A 17,865-nucleotide genomic window follows, 5' to 3' on the forward strand; every position below is an offset into this window, starting at 1 on the left:
ATCGTTCAAATCCCTCTGTAGTTTCGGTCCTTGATAAATGACGTCATTAAGGGAGATTCCTCCAAACTTCGCAGAGACGTCAAATACGATGCGAGTCTTTGTTGTGGCTCTGTCCAGTCTTACAACGGGAAAGTGTGCAGGTACCATCTCCTTGCGGGCTTTTCTTCGGTTGGGTCGATCTTGCGAATGTAGCCCTTCTCCAAATATTGAGTGATGTTTTCTGAGTAGGCTGCTGCGATGTCTGGATTCTTTAGTAAACGTTTCTCAGTGTTGCACAATCTACGTAGCGCTATGTCATAATTGTCTGGTAGGTCAGGAATGTTCTCCTTCCATGGAAGTGCCACTTGATATTTTCCATCCAATTACTTGAGGGACTTTTCCACCTTCTCTAACGAACATTGCTCATCAGGATTCAGAACGTGTCGATCATATGATGTGCTAGGATTCTCTATTTCCCAGAATTGTCGTAGTAAACTACTTATTTCGTCAGTGTCTGACTGTTCTCGCACAAAATAGGTGTGTGCGAAGCTTGACTGATAGTCACCTCCTTTGAGCCCACTAACCGTTCCTGTACATGTCCATCCTAATGGCTTAAGTCTTGCTACTGGTTCCCCGGGCTGACCTCGAACATCCTTGAACGAGTAGTGTAGTTCAGCATAATCAACTCCAATTAACAAGTCCACTATTGGGCGGATGCCAGGATTTGGAAACTGTATCCCTCTCAAATGGGTACACTTTGCCGCATACTTTTCCCAATCGATAACTTTCATGTTTCCTGTGACTCGTTCTGCTGTGAATGCACTTATGGTAGTCTTTATATTTCCATCTAAACTCTCCAACTCGACCTCAACTGGCGTAGTCTCGAAGGTTTCAGTCTGTCCATTTAGAACATTCACAGTTACGCTTTGAGGATGTCCTTGAAGTCCAAGCTCAGCGGCTACGTCAGCATTAAAATACGTTTTCGTTGAAGCTTCGTCCAACAACGCATTCACTTTAATTCTGCGATTACCGTTCTTCAGAAACACTGGTACTGTGCGTAGCGCCACAAATCTTGGTTGCGCACTTTGTGACGTCACTGTGGTGTGAGACCTCTCTGTTGCTTGCATAACTGGATCCTGAGGAGGAGTGAGAGGAGGAGTAATTGTTTCGATTTCCGCAACAAGCTGGGAACCACCTGAAGCTCCTTGTTCCACTTCACGACGATCATGAGAGTTCACCTGTTCACTTCGATCTGCCGGCACAGAGTCTCTATGCAACAATCGGTTGAGAGTGTTCTTACAATTATTTATCCCGCAAACTCTTGATCTAAGGCACGCTCCTCCACTGTGATCTCCTCCTAAGCAACGATAACACAGTTTAAGGTTCTTGGCGGCTTCCCATCTCTCTGGAAGATTCATAGCCTTGAACCTGTCACAGCGCCAAACTCCAAGATGACCAATGCAAACTTTACACGGTCGAAATCCAACTCTTCTCTGATTCCCTGAAGAATTCTGCGTGTTACCGAAGAAGGTCACTCCACTGTCTCTCTTATGTCTTCTTTTACTCAAACCGTGAATTGTTTCCGATGCTACTAAAAGTAGTCTGGAATTCTGCTTCCTGGATGATGAACTCTCTCAACGTTTCCACTGACTGCCAACGACCATTTTCATGAATCCACCGATGATAGTGCGCTAGCATTGCTTCTGTCAATTTCTTGCACAAACTGAGGCACAGTGATCCGCTTCCTAGTTCTTCATGCCGACCGGTCTCCTTCAGGTTTACTACAGTAACGTCTAACAAATCTGCAAGTCTCTCAAGGTCCCTTGCATTTCCAGGGCGAAGTGGCTTAAAGTTCTCCAGTTCTTCTAAATGAAAGGCAATCCGACGCCGTTTGCCGCCAAACTTTCGTTCCAATCTTTCCTTTGCCGTCTCATAAGCCGCTGCAGATTGTCCCAAAGGTTCCACGACATTTAATTCTTCGCCAGATAAGTATTGACGCAACCGGAGCAATTTGTACTCTGGTGTAGCGGGCGCCTTGTCCACACACGTCATGAGAGCCGTTTTCCAACCCTCGTACAATTTTTTATCACCACTGAATGCGGGAATATAAAAACGCTTAAGTTGATTCCATATATCCTTGCCAAACGATGGCGTTGAACAACCTTCTTTTTCCACACTCTTTCGTACAACGCTTTCCTCGATTCGACGTCGACGAGTGTTTTCTGACGCGTCAGTAGCCAAACACGATAACTCATCCTTTCGATTGTTCAAATATTCTTGTGCCTTGCTCGTGAGCCTCCGAAAATTCTGCCTCTAATTTGTCCATTTCATCGGTGAGCTTTTTTCGTTTCTCTTTCTCTTTCGAGCTTAAATATTCTTGGGATAATTCGTCCATAGTTGACATCGTGCGTTCTTGCACTTCTCAAAGCTTTTGACAAACCGCCCTGACTTCCCGCCGACTCGGATAATCTTCTTCATCTAGCAAGCTCAACATCTTGTTCTTGATCCTGGTGAAGGCCGATTTATCCTTCGCCTTTTGCTGCTTTAAACTTTCGATGCAGTCTTTTTCTTCGTCCATTGCTTCGCCATGCTTGCCGTCCACTGACATGATTTGGAACCTCGCTCTGCTTACCATCAAATGTTTACCAGATTAAACATTTTCTCTATTCCACACGATTTCATAAACCAAACTTTTAAACGATGCCCTGACAGTCCAAGTGTCCTCGATATTCGCAAATGCCCAAGAAGTTCGGATTCGTACCGCACACACCGATGATTAGAATTTTTAACTTATTTTTATGCACGAAACTAATACATGAAAAATGTACGATGGCAAGTAAAACAAAAGGATTACGTAATGCCTAAGGGTATTGGTAAACACTAACGAATGCAATTGCCCGTGTTCAATTGGAGCCAGTCTAAATCAACACGAACTTACAGATATCAAAACCGCGGTGGAGAGCTGTTCTATAGCTTTCTAAAACCTGCATCGTCCTAAATGGACTGAACAAGAGTTTCCTACATCGAGAATCGATTGAAAATCAAACGAACTAGGTCATAATTATGAGTTAGCGAACACTCAACATGTTGTCGTTACGTCAGTTATCGCCCCGAAGCCACACAAATAAATTTCTTCCGCTCTAGCGAATCACAGACAGTTCTGATAGTTAGCTATGCCGAGAGCGCCTAAAAGTGATAAAACAAGGAAATTTTATTCACGCTAATCGGTCGGCTCCTTGTCAGAGTCACTGCACGAAGTGAATTCAGACGAGTGTAGCCTGAGCTAAACTTAACACAAATTGAAAAAGGAGACCAAGCCGCCATTCAGTTATACCCAAGTTATGAGATATGACCCTCCTCCGCCCCGGACCAACCAATCTTTCTTTGTCAAACCTTTTTGGTTTCATCTTCCGGGTATTCCTTCATCTTTGCTGGGAACTGGTCTTTTCGTTACATCTGAGTTTCACTCCTTTTGTGCAAAAACGATAAGAAAATAAACGGCCACCTTAGAAGCGCAGCCAAATTTTCTCCAACTCAGTGATTACGGCCTGTCTTCGCTGCTTACAACAACCACCAAACCAAGGTCAGCCAACAGTACGTGCTAACATCGAAACTATTTTCAGCTTCATGAATGAGAAAGCGTATATAATATACATTTCAGTATCCAGGGAGCACAAGCGCAAGTAACGGTCTTTATTAAAAAATGCGGTCACAAACATACCAAAACCACGCATGTTGTAAAAAGGCATTGTTAGGTTGGCGTTTGACGAGGACATCAAGAAAGGGAATCTTCTTGGTTCTGTTCAAATTCAATGGTAAATTTAACAAATTGACGTCAGTCTTTTTATGCGTCTGTCCTCTTATTGATGATAATTTGCGTCATAACATTGTCAAAGTGGCTGTGGAGCTGCAGGCGAGTGGTTCCGCAGTAAACGTTGACAATGTTATGACGAAATTCATCATCAATAAGTGGACAAACGCATAAAAAACTGACGTCAATTTGTTTTTTTTTTAAATAACAAGACCCCAAAATGGTCAAATGCCGGGAATACTATGAAGGGAAAAGACGTCGTAAACTGCCGTAAACAAAGATAAGTGAATTTTATTCGAAATTACGCGGACATTGTCAATAGCTTTTCTCGCTTTTTGATTGGCTATTTAAAAAAAGTCCATAAAATCTCACAGGTTAAAAAGCTGAAAAGTTAAAAAGATTAAAGGTTGAACTTGAAAGCTAGCATAAATTAAAAATTTATCCGTCTGTACCCTTATTCATGATAAAAATGAGCCAATCAGCGCGCGAGAAATTAGACACTTATTGTAAATATAATGTTTTGATGTCAGCTATTGAGATATGGAAGAAACTGGAGAGTGGTGCCCTTAATGTTAAATAAGATGAATGTGTCATCAACATATCTAAACCAGATGGAAGGACGAGCACTGTTATTCAACACCCAGGTTTCTTAAAAAGAGCACATGACAATATTGGCGAGAACCGGCCCTAAAGGAGACCCCATGGCAACTCCATCGATTTGGTCGTAGCAAACAAAAAATGGCTCCTCTTAGTGGCAAATAAAAGTAAATCTTTCAGAACAGAGCGTGGTACCTTTGGAGGATTGGTCAAGGCATATAATTTCGACATTCCTTTTTGACTTCCATTTACCGAAAGAAAACTTTCAGTGGACTCTACGCTCAATGGGTTCCTTTTACACCTCGGAAGTAAATAGTATTAATAATAATATTTAATATTTCTAAGGCGCAAATTAACATGTAAATATGATCAAATGCGCCTAACAAACCATATGAGTAATATAAATTAAACGATATGCTATGAATAGTGTGATTAATCAATCCCAACAAAGTTAACTTACTCCGCACTCTTACATATCGGTGTCTTCACATCTGTTCGTCATCCAATCTGTTACAGTCTGCTTTGGACGACCTCAAGAAACTTTTGTCACGCAATGGGTATCCCCGTGGTATTATTCCCTACAAACTGAACGATGTTGTAAACAAAAGCAACAAACCTAAAGACCCCATCACTACTGTCCCCCAAAAAGAAATTTTCATAGTTTTACCTTATCTAGGAATTCAAAATAAAATTGTCACACAACAGCTCAAATCATGTATCCACGGGTTCTATGGTTATTTTAGTCTTAAAATTATTTTCCGAAACACTAGTCCAATTAAGTCTTTTTTTCCCCTATAAGGACAGACTCGGCCGTTCCCTAGGCTTCTTGTCGAAAGTTGTGTACAAGGCTGGTTGTTGGGATTGTAATGCCTTTTACATTGGAAAAACAAAGCGTCGGTTGCATGACAGGAAAACGGAGCATTTTAAAGTGCTGACGAGTACTAACCACGCTTCTCCCGTGGCAGACCATATGACCCTGACAGGCCACAGGATAAAATGGGATCACTTTGTCATTTTAGCCATCCGATGATCTGATGTGCATTGTAAAATTAAAGAAACATTATTGATTCGTGATTTGGAACCAGCACTTAATGAAAATGTTGGCAGTGATAAACTTGTTCTCTAGTAGCCATCTATGTTTTTTGTTTTGTTTTGTTTTGTTTTGTTTTGTTTTGTTTTTTTTTTGCAGCAGATTTTAAGCCTGTTTATATCCTTTGTCATTTCTTTCCTTATTAGGTACGGGTCTTCCTTATTAGGTACTAGTCTTCTCGTTTAAATTTATTGTAATGCAGCTAACCGTTTTATACGTCTGATGATGTATGTAGAAGCATATGAGACGTCAAGTTCTCAAATCAAGGTTCCTACAACATGTGTTGCTTTGTTATGTTTGTGATTCTAGCGGGTAACGAGCTACTTACTAGTGGTTTAACTGTCACAAAACGAATTTACATCTATGTTCTTTACGTAGGGTTAATCGCTTAGATTTTTAATAAAACAGGCTTGTGTTTCTACAAAATACTGTTGTATAATACCTTGCCTCACCTCTGGGCAGCCCTTTGCAAGCAAATGCCCCATAGTGGGGACCAACAACCTGCCAAATGCCCGTCAAACCCGGGTTAGGGGGGGGGGGGGGAGCAGATGGGCGGGCCTGGAATTGACAAAGCCTTTACGGACTGAACAAACTAAGTTTCGTGCTTTTCGGAACATTTCCAGTAAAGAAATAGTCTTCGACAATTATAATTACAACTGAGACCTCTTTAGAAGCTCTAAAATGGGTTGTCGTTCTTCTTTCCTTTCCTCTACACATTGCTTATACAAAAGTGACTTTGTCTACCCCTAACAGTCATGGCTGACACGTTTGACTAGCTAAATAAGTGTGACTTAAACCCTTGTATACTACTTTTAATCGCATTGCTCAGTGTCTCTCTACGACATTGCTGAGCTCGCAAAAAAATTAAGCGATATCTGGCATTCCACACTCAATTTCAAGCAACCACTCGCTAATACTAGACATACTAGTCAAGCACTGTTTCACTAACACTAGTTACAGCTTGTTCATACGCCGACCAAAGTGGTATTTACAGTTTGGTATCCAGGAGGGAACGCTTTGAAGTCGCTTTGCTTCTAGTGCCGGTACACACAGAAGTTTTTTTCCCGCTGTACGGCAGCATCGGATCATTTTGGCGAAGGCTTCTTTCATCTTTTCGTTCAGACCAATGTACAGCCACGGATTTATGGCGCTGTTACCCTGACTGAGCCAGTAGCAGAAGTAAATGAGGGAGGGCGGCCATAATGTTCCCATTTTTACGTAATGGCCCATCTGATACACATGCATTGGAAGCCAACAGACTGCAAACACCACTACAACGATGAGCATTCGGATGACTTTTTTCTTGGGGATTTCCTGTTGTCGTTGGTGTACAGCACAGGTACTTCATCATCCGCAGGCATTTCGTGGAGCCACAGTTTTCCAGCAACTATGATGTAGAGGATGAAGATGATGGCTAGAGGCAGGTAGTCGATAACAAGGATGAGACTCCAAAAGGCCAGAGGCGATATAACAGTATCATCAAAGAAGCAGACACCATTCACAGGTTTGAAGGCAACTGGCACGACTGACATTAAGGCTATGGATGAGATCCAGACAACTAGCGTAATGATCTTAGGCTTCCTGAACCAAATGCTACTTCGGAAAGGATACACAACAGCAAAGAATCGATCAAATACCATCACAGCTAGACAGAAAATGGAAGCGGTAGTCGACACGAACGCAGAGTAAGAGAAAAACGCGCAGGGTATCTGAACTTGGTGGTTTTAAAAGATAGCTATGTTGATAGGCATCTGAAACATTGCAACCAGCAAATCGGCCACCGTCATGTTAACAAACGGGAAACTTGTTAGATTTCTTGTTCCAGGTTTCTTCCACACGATGTCGATCAGCAGTGTGTTGCCAGCCAAAGCTACGATCATTGCTATGATATAAACTATGGAGAAGCTCATTTCAATGATTCCTGTCATATTCTAAAAATAAAAGAGAACAGACCTTTGCTTTAAGAATGCATAAAACGCTCTAAGAGTGCCTGCCTATAAAAATCAGACAAATTCTTAATTTCGCGGCAAGAATCGAAAATTCGATTTCGCTCATATTTTATGGTAGATAAGCTAGGAAATGACAAGAACTGCCGGGTAGTTTTTTTGGCAAAATATCCTTTTATTTTAAAGAAAAATGCAAATTGTCAAATTTCGATAACATCGTCATTCGACACAGCATTTTATTAAGCAAGTTCGAGAGCGTCGCATGCAAAACCACATTAATCTTTCGTCTTTAAAACACTCAATTAGTTTTGTGCAATGTTTAAATGTGTACTGGGTTGATTTTGGGGAGTGTCGAGTTGTCTTTTTGGGTGCAAAATAGTTAAATTTCGATGACATGTATTTAATTCACTTAAAAGTACTTTGTAAATATACTTAATTTTCACCATGTGCGAAACTTTCAAATGAATTAAGCTTCTGGTGGTTGAATCGTAGAAGAATAGTCTACCGATTCCTGTTAAAATTTCTCTGAGCAAATGATTTTGAACAATGCGAGAGCTTTTCATAGTACGCTACAGGTGCAAAAATTGACCTTCCGTCGTCAAATTTCAATTTATGGGTTAGAAAAAGAGTTGAAAATAATTCAATATGATTTTTGCAGTGGAGACCTGGCGCGTGGAAGAAAAGTTAGTGATAAACAAAAAAGAAGAAAAAAATTGCTTATGTCTCGGAATTATATCGGTCTGATAGTTGCCTCTTGAAGATTTGATATTCTTTAAAACTATCATATTTGCCCTTGAAGCTTCTTCTCTCAAGCAGATATGTGTTTTAAGAACATCAAAATTTCAGCGAGATAACTATCAGTAGGGGTGGCGAATGGTAAATGCGAGACTTTGCGAGACGACGAGATTAGCGTTTTTCTTTGCGAGTCTGAGACATTTTGATTTCTTCCATTGTTAGACCGAGGCTTTAAAGTGTTTTAAATGTGAACTCTAGACGTTCAGGTTTAAAGATGTTACAATGTCATTTAACTTTAAAAATAAAATAAAATAAAATAAACAAATCGGTACTTCGCGACTTTCTTAGCCTTGATAAAAATCGAGACTGCGAGACGCGCATGACCGCTAAAAAAGGAGACTGCGAGACCCGTGAAATTGGGCGAAAATTTTGCGAGACCCATGGTTTTTGAAGGACCATTCGCCACCCCTATCAGTCAATAGTTCCTCTAACACCCTATTGTTTAGATATGGATGTTTTTGGGTAACTCTCAGACGATAATCCAAGCTAAGCGAAGAGGCTAAAAAAAAGCAGCATTCTCCTACAGATTTGTGGATGAAGATGGAAGGAACTCAACCTTACATGCAAGGCAGGAAAATAAAGCAAGGTTTTAATTTCTTGTTTTCCTATTTTTGCACTCTAATTAAGAAATAGAAAACGTGTACCCTATTTCTATCGAGTTTTATATAATAACCCAAGTTATTCTCGCATTTTGATTGGTTCTCGCGTATGATCTATTAGAGGACAGACGCACGATTGACGTCGTCATTACAAAGTTTTCCCTCTGTGTTTTAAAATGGTGCAAAGTTTTGCGAATTTAGATACTATTTTACATGACTTGGTAAAAGATAAGGTACAAAAAAAGTGTTGTCGAAGCATTGAAAAGGTACGAGAAGCATAGTCTAGCAGGATCGAAGAAAAAATAAAATAAAGCCGTTCCTTTTTTAGAAAATGACTCAAAAAAAAATACTCGAGCAGTATCAGTCGGCAGTCGAGCGAGACTAAACCAAACACAAAATTGGCCTTGGTAAGCCGAGAACCATTGCTTTATCTCGAATTTAACAAACCTAATAAACAAAATGTTTATAAGATTAATTTATTAAAAAAATTCAACTTTTCTCGGTCTCAAAATAATTGTTGACACACTAATTGATGTCGGGAATAAAACATCAAAACCGCTTTTTAAAATGAGTTAAAATAAACATATGACCTTGCTTTCCAATGCGAATGTTCCAGTCTGTTTCAGGGCACAGCAGCGAGCAAGGTACAGCTCACTACAGCTCACGGCCAACTATATCGCAGCTGTAAGGTGTCTCCGGCACCATTTCAAACTGATTTGAGAATCACCAACAACAGATGACGCAAATTTCCACCATCGCTAACGCTCCTTTCATTCAGAACTCGAATCGAATGGCCTCCACGTTGACCCCAACCGCAAGTTTTCCGAGCTTTTTTTTTTTCAACTCCTGCAATATTCAAGGCAACGCCCAAGCTTTTCGGCTCACAGAGCTACTCCGATGACAAAAACTGACTTGACTTTTCAGCCTTTTCTTTAAGATTTATAGATTTCGCAGTTCAATTCTGCTTTCGCTGTAAGTCTTCATTCCACGAGAAGCGACGCTCGGGCGAAGCTTGACAGTGGCATAGCAAACAATGAGATTGCTTCATTTTGTACAGGCTATAGATTACGTCGTGGTTTTTTTTTTTTTTTTTTTTTTCGTGTTCGCCAAACGGTGGACAAAGGCCGGCTTTCGAGTTATGTTGAAAGATTTTGTAGTAGTTTGTTTCGTTATTATATGAAACAAATAGATTCCATGTTGCGGTGCTTCTGTTCAGTAATAGATCACAAAAGACGTCAAAATGTGGTAAGAACATCAGTGACACACTCGGCTATCGCCTCGGGTGCCACATTTTTTGTTCTTAGCACATTTTGACGTCATCCGTGATCTATTACTGAATAGACACACGGCAGCATGAAATCTATTTGTTAAATAGAAACACGAATGGAAGTTTGGGAGAACGAGAAATGCAGTGGGAACACGAGCGACAGGCGAGTGTTTCCACAGCTTTTTCGAGTTCTCCCAAACTTTCACGAGTCTTTCTATAACTCGCTAAAAACACGAAGAACAAGTTTTCTATTTCTTTTAGAAAACACCGCGACGACAAATAAAAGAATACAACTTGTTAACTTTGATTATCAATTTGTAAATTCTCTATGCTCGCACCATCATTACGTCAACAGCTAGTGCTAGTTCTGTGTTTCTATCGAGTTGTATAACACGATTTTTAACCAATCAGCGCGTTATTTTCTTAGGACTGTTTTCAAAATAAATATGGAGCGTTGGAGAGGATCTATAGGCTGATAGTTGCCCGGGGAAATTTTATGTTCTAAAAGATGGATATCAGCTTGAGAACAAAGTTCCATGCCTTATGTGTGTAGTTTTTCGGACACAACGGTTCCAAGGGCAAATATCGCCCCCAGGGATAAACGCACCATTGTCTTCATTGTTCACCGTTAAATTTTCCTGTCGAGGCGCGTGGCTAAAAACTGAGATTAGGGCCCCGTCCACACCACGCTACAGAGGTTTCACTTTGAAAACGGATTAAGTGTTTTCCGACAACATACACGACGTACGGCGGAGGAATTTAAAAGCGCAACGGTCAGCTGTCATTTTGAATTTGTTTTTGAAAAAAATAAGGACAGGGAAATGATTATTATGACGTCATCATTTTTGAAAAGCTCCGTTTGCAAAGTGTTTTCTGTCCACAGTAAACCGCAAGTATGGCGTTTTCAAATTCCTCCGGTTCGAAGAGCGTTTTTCGAAAAGCTGCTTTTTCGACGGATTAGTGTAGATGTTAGGCCTAACCGTAGAAATAAAGCGGCGTTTTCAAATTTCTCCGGCGTGCTGTTGACGGGGCCTAAAACCGCATGAATTGATTTATTGAAATTTCCGACCGCTATTCTCGTTGTGTAATAACAGAATGCCAATAAAGTTGTCACTTGTAAATAATAAAGCTACATCTCAAAGATGCGTCACCTCGCATTCACCTTCTTGTGTTTTAAAATCCTCATAAAAGTCAAGAAGTCGCGATTACCAAAAAAGTGAAAAAAGAAGCGCAGCGAAACGGAAGCTAAAATGAAATTAACCTTTAAATGTACTGCAAGAATTCGAAACTTCAAAATTATATCGAAACAGTCGTTGTTATGGTAACTGAACATCAAATTCCCTAACAAACCCCTGTTACACGAAACCTGAATATTAGCAAACGTTGGTGCTCCTTTAATGTACATATATATATTGTTTTGCCCTCTCTTCTCCAGAAACTCCCCTACATTGGTATTTAAAACGCACTTGGCATTTACCGCGTTGTCCCCATCTGCACGATCTTATTTATTGTTTGGTAATAGCTTATACCCCGAATGCAAATATGGCGGACCGCTCGGTTGGCGTCCGAGACGAGCCGCATGCAAGCGAGGCTAGTCAGGCTTTGATGTTTTGTTTTGACAATGCTTCCCCAGAAAAGTCTTGCTTCTTCGTCGATCTGGTCTGTTTTTGTTTCGCCCTCCCTGTAAGTTGTTGTGTTCCTGAATGCCACCAGAAGGAATTGAAATCTTCCACAGCAGAGAAAGTGTTTTTGTTGTTGTTTTTTTTTTATTTTTTTCGTTTCCGCGGTCGCCTCTCAAGGAAAACAGACGAAGGTAGTTCACGATCGCCGAAGGAACTGTTAAAGTTTTTTCGTTCAGGCTGGAAGATCTTAGAAAATATGTAAGCGACCGCATTTAACTCCAAGTCTTTCTTATTTGGCTCAAAGCATTCACTGCATACAACGATTGGGGCAGTTGAAGTTCATTCGCTTAGTTATTACATCGTAGTATTTGTTTCGTGCGATTCCGTGCGAGTGGACGCGAAGTCAACTTCCTCCTTTGAGACAAAGGATGTTTTTCAAGAGAAGCTTCTCTTTACTTTGGGGAAGGTACTGGCCATGTAAATCGTGTGGCAACACCGTCAGACACCACATAAGCTCGTCATTTAAACGATTTTTCTAAGATCTTCTAATGAAAAAATGTAGCGAACAAACTTTAGTTCCTGCTGCGATCGTGAAGTCCTTTCCTTCGTCTAGCTCAACGAATTGCATTGGTCCACTATTTTCCCTAAGCTTAAAGTGCCTATGAAGTAAAAAATAATTGCTGCTGATTTGAAAGTCTTTTCAAAGTAGAGAAGAATGGCGTTTTCCTTTTTGGAATGTCTTTTTTCGTTTTAGAGATATTCATGTTTTTGTATTATAAGTGATGACGTCATAGGTGGTTCCACTAAAGCAGTTCAACACTCAATCAGGAATATCTCTAGAAATATTAAAGCAGTGTTCTTTAAACTTGGCGCCAGCAATGTACATCACAAAGGAAACAAAATGACACCCATCGTGCCATCGCCGTGACAACAGTTATGCCGCTGGTCCTGTTTTAATTAAAACTAACATTACCAGATTTTATCTTAAACAAGGATCATCCACTCCCAACAATCTAACGGAGAGAGTTAAGACAATATGGGAATCATGTGTGTTCCAAGCAAGACCCTCTGTCCCTTTTCGAAGGGTTGCAAATTGGCATATCTGGTTTTTCACAGAAAGAGACTGGAGCCAAAAGTGTTGCCATGGCAACAACACAGAAGGTGTCATTCTGTTTCTTTTGTGATGCACATTTGTGGTGCCAAGTTTGAAGAACACTGCTCCAATATTTCTAGAGATATTCTTGATTCAGTGTTTTACTGTTCAAGTGGCACCACCTATGACGTCATCACTTTCCTCATTTGCATAATGCAAAAACGTGAATATCTCTAGAACGAAAAAAGATATTCCAAGAAGGGAAAGGCCATTCTTCTTTACTTTGAAAAGCCTTTCATATAAGCAGCAATTATTTTTTACTTCATAGGCACTTTAAGAGGCGAACGGTAGAAAATTTATATCCCTTCTCGTGGCGTTCAGAAACACAGCAGCTCGTAGCCACGGCTAAATAAAACAGACCAGATCGACGACGAAGCAAGACTTTTCTGGGGAAGCATTCTGTCCATCGAACGATCGACTATCAATCGATCAAGATCTTTTCCTGGTTTATAGAGCAGGTAACAGATAATGAACGAGGGACTGTAGTCAGGTCTGCCTATCGAACAATCGACTATTGACCGACCTGATTTGTGGAGAGGTAACGAAGGCTCGTCGTACAGGAGACGCGCAAAAGAACAAGGCGCTACTAGCAGAGGTGTTCAAAGGTCTGGGAATCAGTCCCTAATAATGCACTTTAAACACGCTAGAAAATGCCACTACGGTGTAACACGATAACTAGACTACGAGTAGCACCTCTTTCGCCTAGTCCGTCGTGCTTGACGCGAAAGAAAGCCCCGAGAAAAAATGGCCGCGCGAAATCTTGGGGGCGAGAATTTCCTCGAGGTTTTCTTTCCCGTCACGACGCCTACTATGACCCTAAGACGAGGCATTTGAACACCATTTTTGGCCCGGGGGATGGTAATTTGCTCCCGAAAATTCAAAATGTAAAATGCGTGCACGTGTTGCTCAGATATAAAACTTTTTTTGTCTTTCACATTATTTTCGAGTTACCTTTACATATGCGGTATTCCTATGTGCGCGAGACATTTTTTTCACGCTGACATTTTGAATTTTGGAACAAAATTATTCTTTCCGATAGTACCCTCCGTGAGAATGAACCCATGCAAAACTTTTTGAACTGAAGTGTGAGTCCAGCGGCATAAATATTTTGTGTCGTTTCCTCGGACTTCTTCATTGTCGAGCATTGTTTGGCTAAACTTTGTCAATAGTCTTTGGGATAAAGCGATTTATATTGTGTTTTAAGTAAATAAGTTTCAATGCGCTCGCCTAGAGATGGTCGCAGTTCAAACTACGGTTTTGTAGAGTAAGAAAGTGTAAAGAAAAGCTGTTTTCTTCTACTTTTAATTTCTCTTTTGACCTATGCCGATAAAGCAATGTATCTCTACACAGCTTTTTTGTGCTGAACATACAGTCTACTCATATATATTTTGTTAAGTCTTGTGTGCACATTTATGTTATAAACTCAGTTAATCGAGTCGACGATTTCAATGAAGCGGACTCTATTCCTGCATTTTAGGTTGTCATTAATTGTCTCTTTCAGGATTCAAGCTGACTTTATTTCCCCGTCTTTATTTTGTTCCTAACATGATGCAATCGAGGACATTATTAGAATATATAGAGCACTCTTATCTTGGCAAAGAGTTTTGGCGAGACCTGTGATCGCCCCAAAATTAGTAGCGTGACGCGTGATTGAGACCAAATTAGCCGCGTGATGCGTGACAGGACATCAGTACATCTGATACATGATTTGCAGAGGTGTAAATGCTTTGACACAAATATTGCCTGTATATCAAAGCCTAGTAAAGGTGGCGTAGACGTCTTCTTAATTCGTACATAAAATCTCTGCCAACTTAGCCTGTTAACAGGCTTCCGATAGTGTTATAGGGGAAAGTAAAATAGCAGGAGGACGGAGATAGCCGAGAGTGGTGTGGGGAGGGAAAAATCCCACTCCGCTAGGCTCGCTTCGCTTGCCCTATTATTTTATTTCATTTTTTCGCGCTCGTCGGAGCCTGTTCACAGACAATGCCAGCTCTCCCAGATTATTGAGGTGCCTCCTGGATACAGACCGAATCTCCCGGTTTTCCGTACGGGTCATCAATTTTATTTTGGCCAATAATTGTCATTTCCGGGGGAAAGTGTTTGGATTATTTGCCGATGCATTTCTGTGCTTGAATAGGCAGAGGTCTCGCTTTACGCGTTTAGGGTGGAAAAAGTAAAATTGGAGATGTACTTGCTTCTTTTTACGTGACGCGTGATTAGTTAAAAATTATCTCTGTGATCTGTTATGCGTGATTTAATAGAAAAATTCAGCGTGATGCGTTATTGATACCATCCCCGCCCCGTCTTTCATACGACCGTGATTTTACATCGAGACGATTTACGATTTACATCAAAGATTTGTACATCGAAGAGCTCTCGCGAAGTTACGAAGAGTAAACATTATCTGAGTGTCCTGATTCAGTTGTAGCAGATTCGACGGTACTTTGGAACCCGCGACAAGTTCCTCTCCCGCAGCAAGCGAGTTGCTCCGAGCTAATCGTTCCCCAAGCGCAGTCCTCCAGTCAGTTAGACCTCTCAAACTCAAACGCCCGTTTCTCCCGTTTAGAGTTCAGAGTGGAAAAACCCGTTGTCAGAGGTTGCATAATGTTGAGAACAATTATTAGAAATCTGAATTCTATAAAGATCGACATTGTTTACATAGTAAGCCACCTTCTTGACAGCCATGAAATTGACGCTTATTCGTGAAAAGCAGCGAGGGAACAAATATAGATATGCGGACTTAGTACGCTTAAGAACTTGGAAATGTGTCGGTGAAACTTGGGTGCACAAACACAAATGACTAAGGTGTAAAGAGGGCGCTTCATAATATTAACTGCAAAGACACGATGACTGAAGGTGAAAAGAAAAATGTCTTTAATTTGTTAAATCATACATTTTTTTCTACTTAGTGAGGAAGATTTAACAATACTAAAAAAATCCGCCTTAATATTTCACTTTCTTCTCGGCACAGTAAAACAGGTTATTATAATTAACATGTTTACATTTGCATGAAATCGGGCTTTTTATAAAAGATAACGACGCTAGACGATCTGATATCCAGTACCGTCAACTCTTCGTATTTTAATAACATCTCTTTTATTAACGTTTTATTATGAAGGCGACCGTCTGTCGAGCTGTACTGTTAATCTAGGTCCATAGTATTACACTGTTGCTCGCTTCTTTCTGTGAATCTTAAGGCCCCGTCCACACTAGGCCGGAGGAAGTTGAAAGCGCGGAAATTTTACTCTGAAAATCGCGCATCAAATATTTTCCAGCCACACTACGCCTGAGGAATTTAAAAACGAAACAGTTACCGGCCATTTTGGTTTTGAGTTTGGGGAAAATTCAGTCGGGGAAATCACAAGATTATCGTGAGGTCGCCATCGTTTTAAGAAAGGTCCGAAAATGAAGATCTGGCGTTTTCAAATTCCTCCTTTTTGAAGAGCATTAAGCGAAAAGCTTCGTTTTCGTGACGGATTAGTGTAGACGGTAGGCCTAACCTTGGAAATAAAGCTGCGTTATAAAACTTCTCCGGCTTATTGTGCCCTTAAGTCTCTCCTGATTCTCCGCTTACGTTCAATTACCGGTAAATAAGCTTTCTGGCGCTTTTCGTTCTCATAATCGCTCAAGCCACAGGACAGTAAGCTTCTTAATAGGAGGAGCTAGTAGTAATTAATATTATGAGAGGTTTTTAATTGACGGCACAAACTAATACGGCAATAGGGCTGTTCATTTTGAGTGTCGAACGGCAATCAGGCAATATCGTTGGCTTTGGTTTTGGTTTTGGTTTTACTACCACGGTTCGAGATTAGCTGAGTAGTCTAACTGGTAAGTAATTGGTTTGATTTCGGTTTTACAACACTCTATGAGGGAATTTTGGCAATAATGATAAAAACGGTCCCGTTTTCTCCTTCCCCTTCAAGTAGTTTTCTATCGAGTTAAATATTAAGGCAATTCCCAGCAATTGATAGAGTTTGCCGATTCAGGGCTCATACAACTCTGCTGCTGAACGCGTGACATCGAAGTGCTGGTTAGGATAAACTGTTCAGCAATAGCGAGAATGAGAGTTGCTTATTCATTGACAACAATCAGACACAAGCTGGTGGAAATACTATACCCACGAAACACTCTGTATTTCTTATGGCCACGTCGCCATGAACAATTTTTCCGGTGGCTGATCGAGTAACTTACCCCATTACACCCGGAAACAATCGGTCGTCCAGCGATCTTAAATTTAAGGGAGTCGGCAGACTTCAATGAAATTCGCATTTAATGCTAAAACTGAGCCATCAATTAAAGAAGGTTAAGCGAGTTGGCAATATAATTAATCTAAGCGAATAAGGATTGCTGGCGGCCAAACATTTGATAGTATGACTTAAAATCAAACAAAATGAGATCGGAGAAAGAACATCAGTTCTGTTGTTTGACGTTGTCAAGTTTGCAAGCAAGAAATCGACAAGAAATAAGTTATCATTTTAACAGAATCTTTTCTATTTCGGTTGAACCTGAATTGCGGCCTTTACAGAACTCCCAACTTACCACGATTTTCACTGCACACAACCTTCCAAATCAAAACGCCCTTTGCGATAGACTATACCGTCAATCAAACAGCGGTATCTTATATGGAATACTGGTCTGCAGAAACGGTTCCACAATCACGGCGATAATGTCAGGAACAGGAAATTAAGATAGCTGTGAAAAAGTAAATATCGAAACACCATCACTGTAAGGAAGACAAACATTGCACATTCGGAATATAACAAAGAAAGTTAGTGGTTAATTTATTGTTGCTTTATGAAATCAATTTGCAATTGTGGTCGACCACCATTAGTCCGAATTCTCGAGACCCTAGCCACGACACTAAAATCATTTCCCAACACCTTCAGGGAGAAGTCGTGTTGTACTCAAAAACCGTTTGTGAACATTTCGAAGGCTCTTTTCGTGTTCCATTTCTTCTGCTGCATCGTGGACTTTATAGCGTGTTATAAGCTAATGCGTGAGCACTA

At 40.6% G+C, this 17,865-nt stretch overlaps 2 protein-coding genes and 3 pseudogenes across 2 annotated transcripts in view; 1 reads left to right on the top strand and 4 right to left on the bottom strand.

Moving 5' to 3' along the window:
* The window catches only part of LOC149095984 (uncharacterized), a 3,499-nt pseudogene extending 2,595 nt beyond the window's left edge, over positions 1-904 (bottom strand).
* The window catches only part of LOC149095962 (uncharacterized), a 302,109-nt gene that overhangs the window by 216,111 nt on the left and 68,133 nt on the right, over positions 1-17,865 (bottom strand). The window lies entirely within an intron of this gene.
* The window catches only part of LOC149095983 (somatostatin receptor type 2-like), a 73,628-nt gene that overhangs the window by 12,352 nt on the left and 43,411 nt on the right, over positions 1-17,865 (top strand). The window lies entirely within an intron of this gene.
* LOC149095985 (uncharacterized) lies at positions 1,540-2,744 on the bottom strand (annotated as a pseudogene).
* Positions 6,426-7,405, bottom strand: LOC149095986 (tachykinin-like peptides receptor 86C; annotated as a pseudogene).

The sequence above is a fragment of the Orbicella faveolata genome, unplaced genomic scaffold, assembly GCF_042242905.1.
Source record: "Orbicella faveolata isolate gen_17 unplaced genomic scaffold, um_ofav_v1 contig_48, whole genome shotgun sequence".
Lineage (NCBI taxonomy): Eukaryota > Metazoa > Cnidaria > Anthozoa > Scleractinia > Merulinidae > Orbicella > Orbicella faveolata.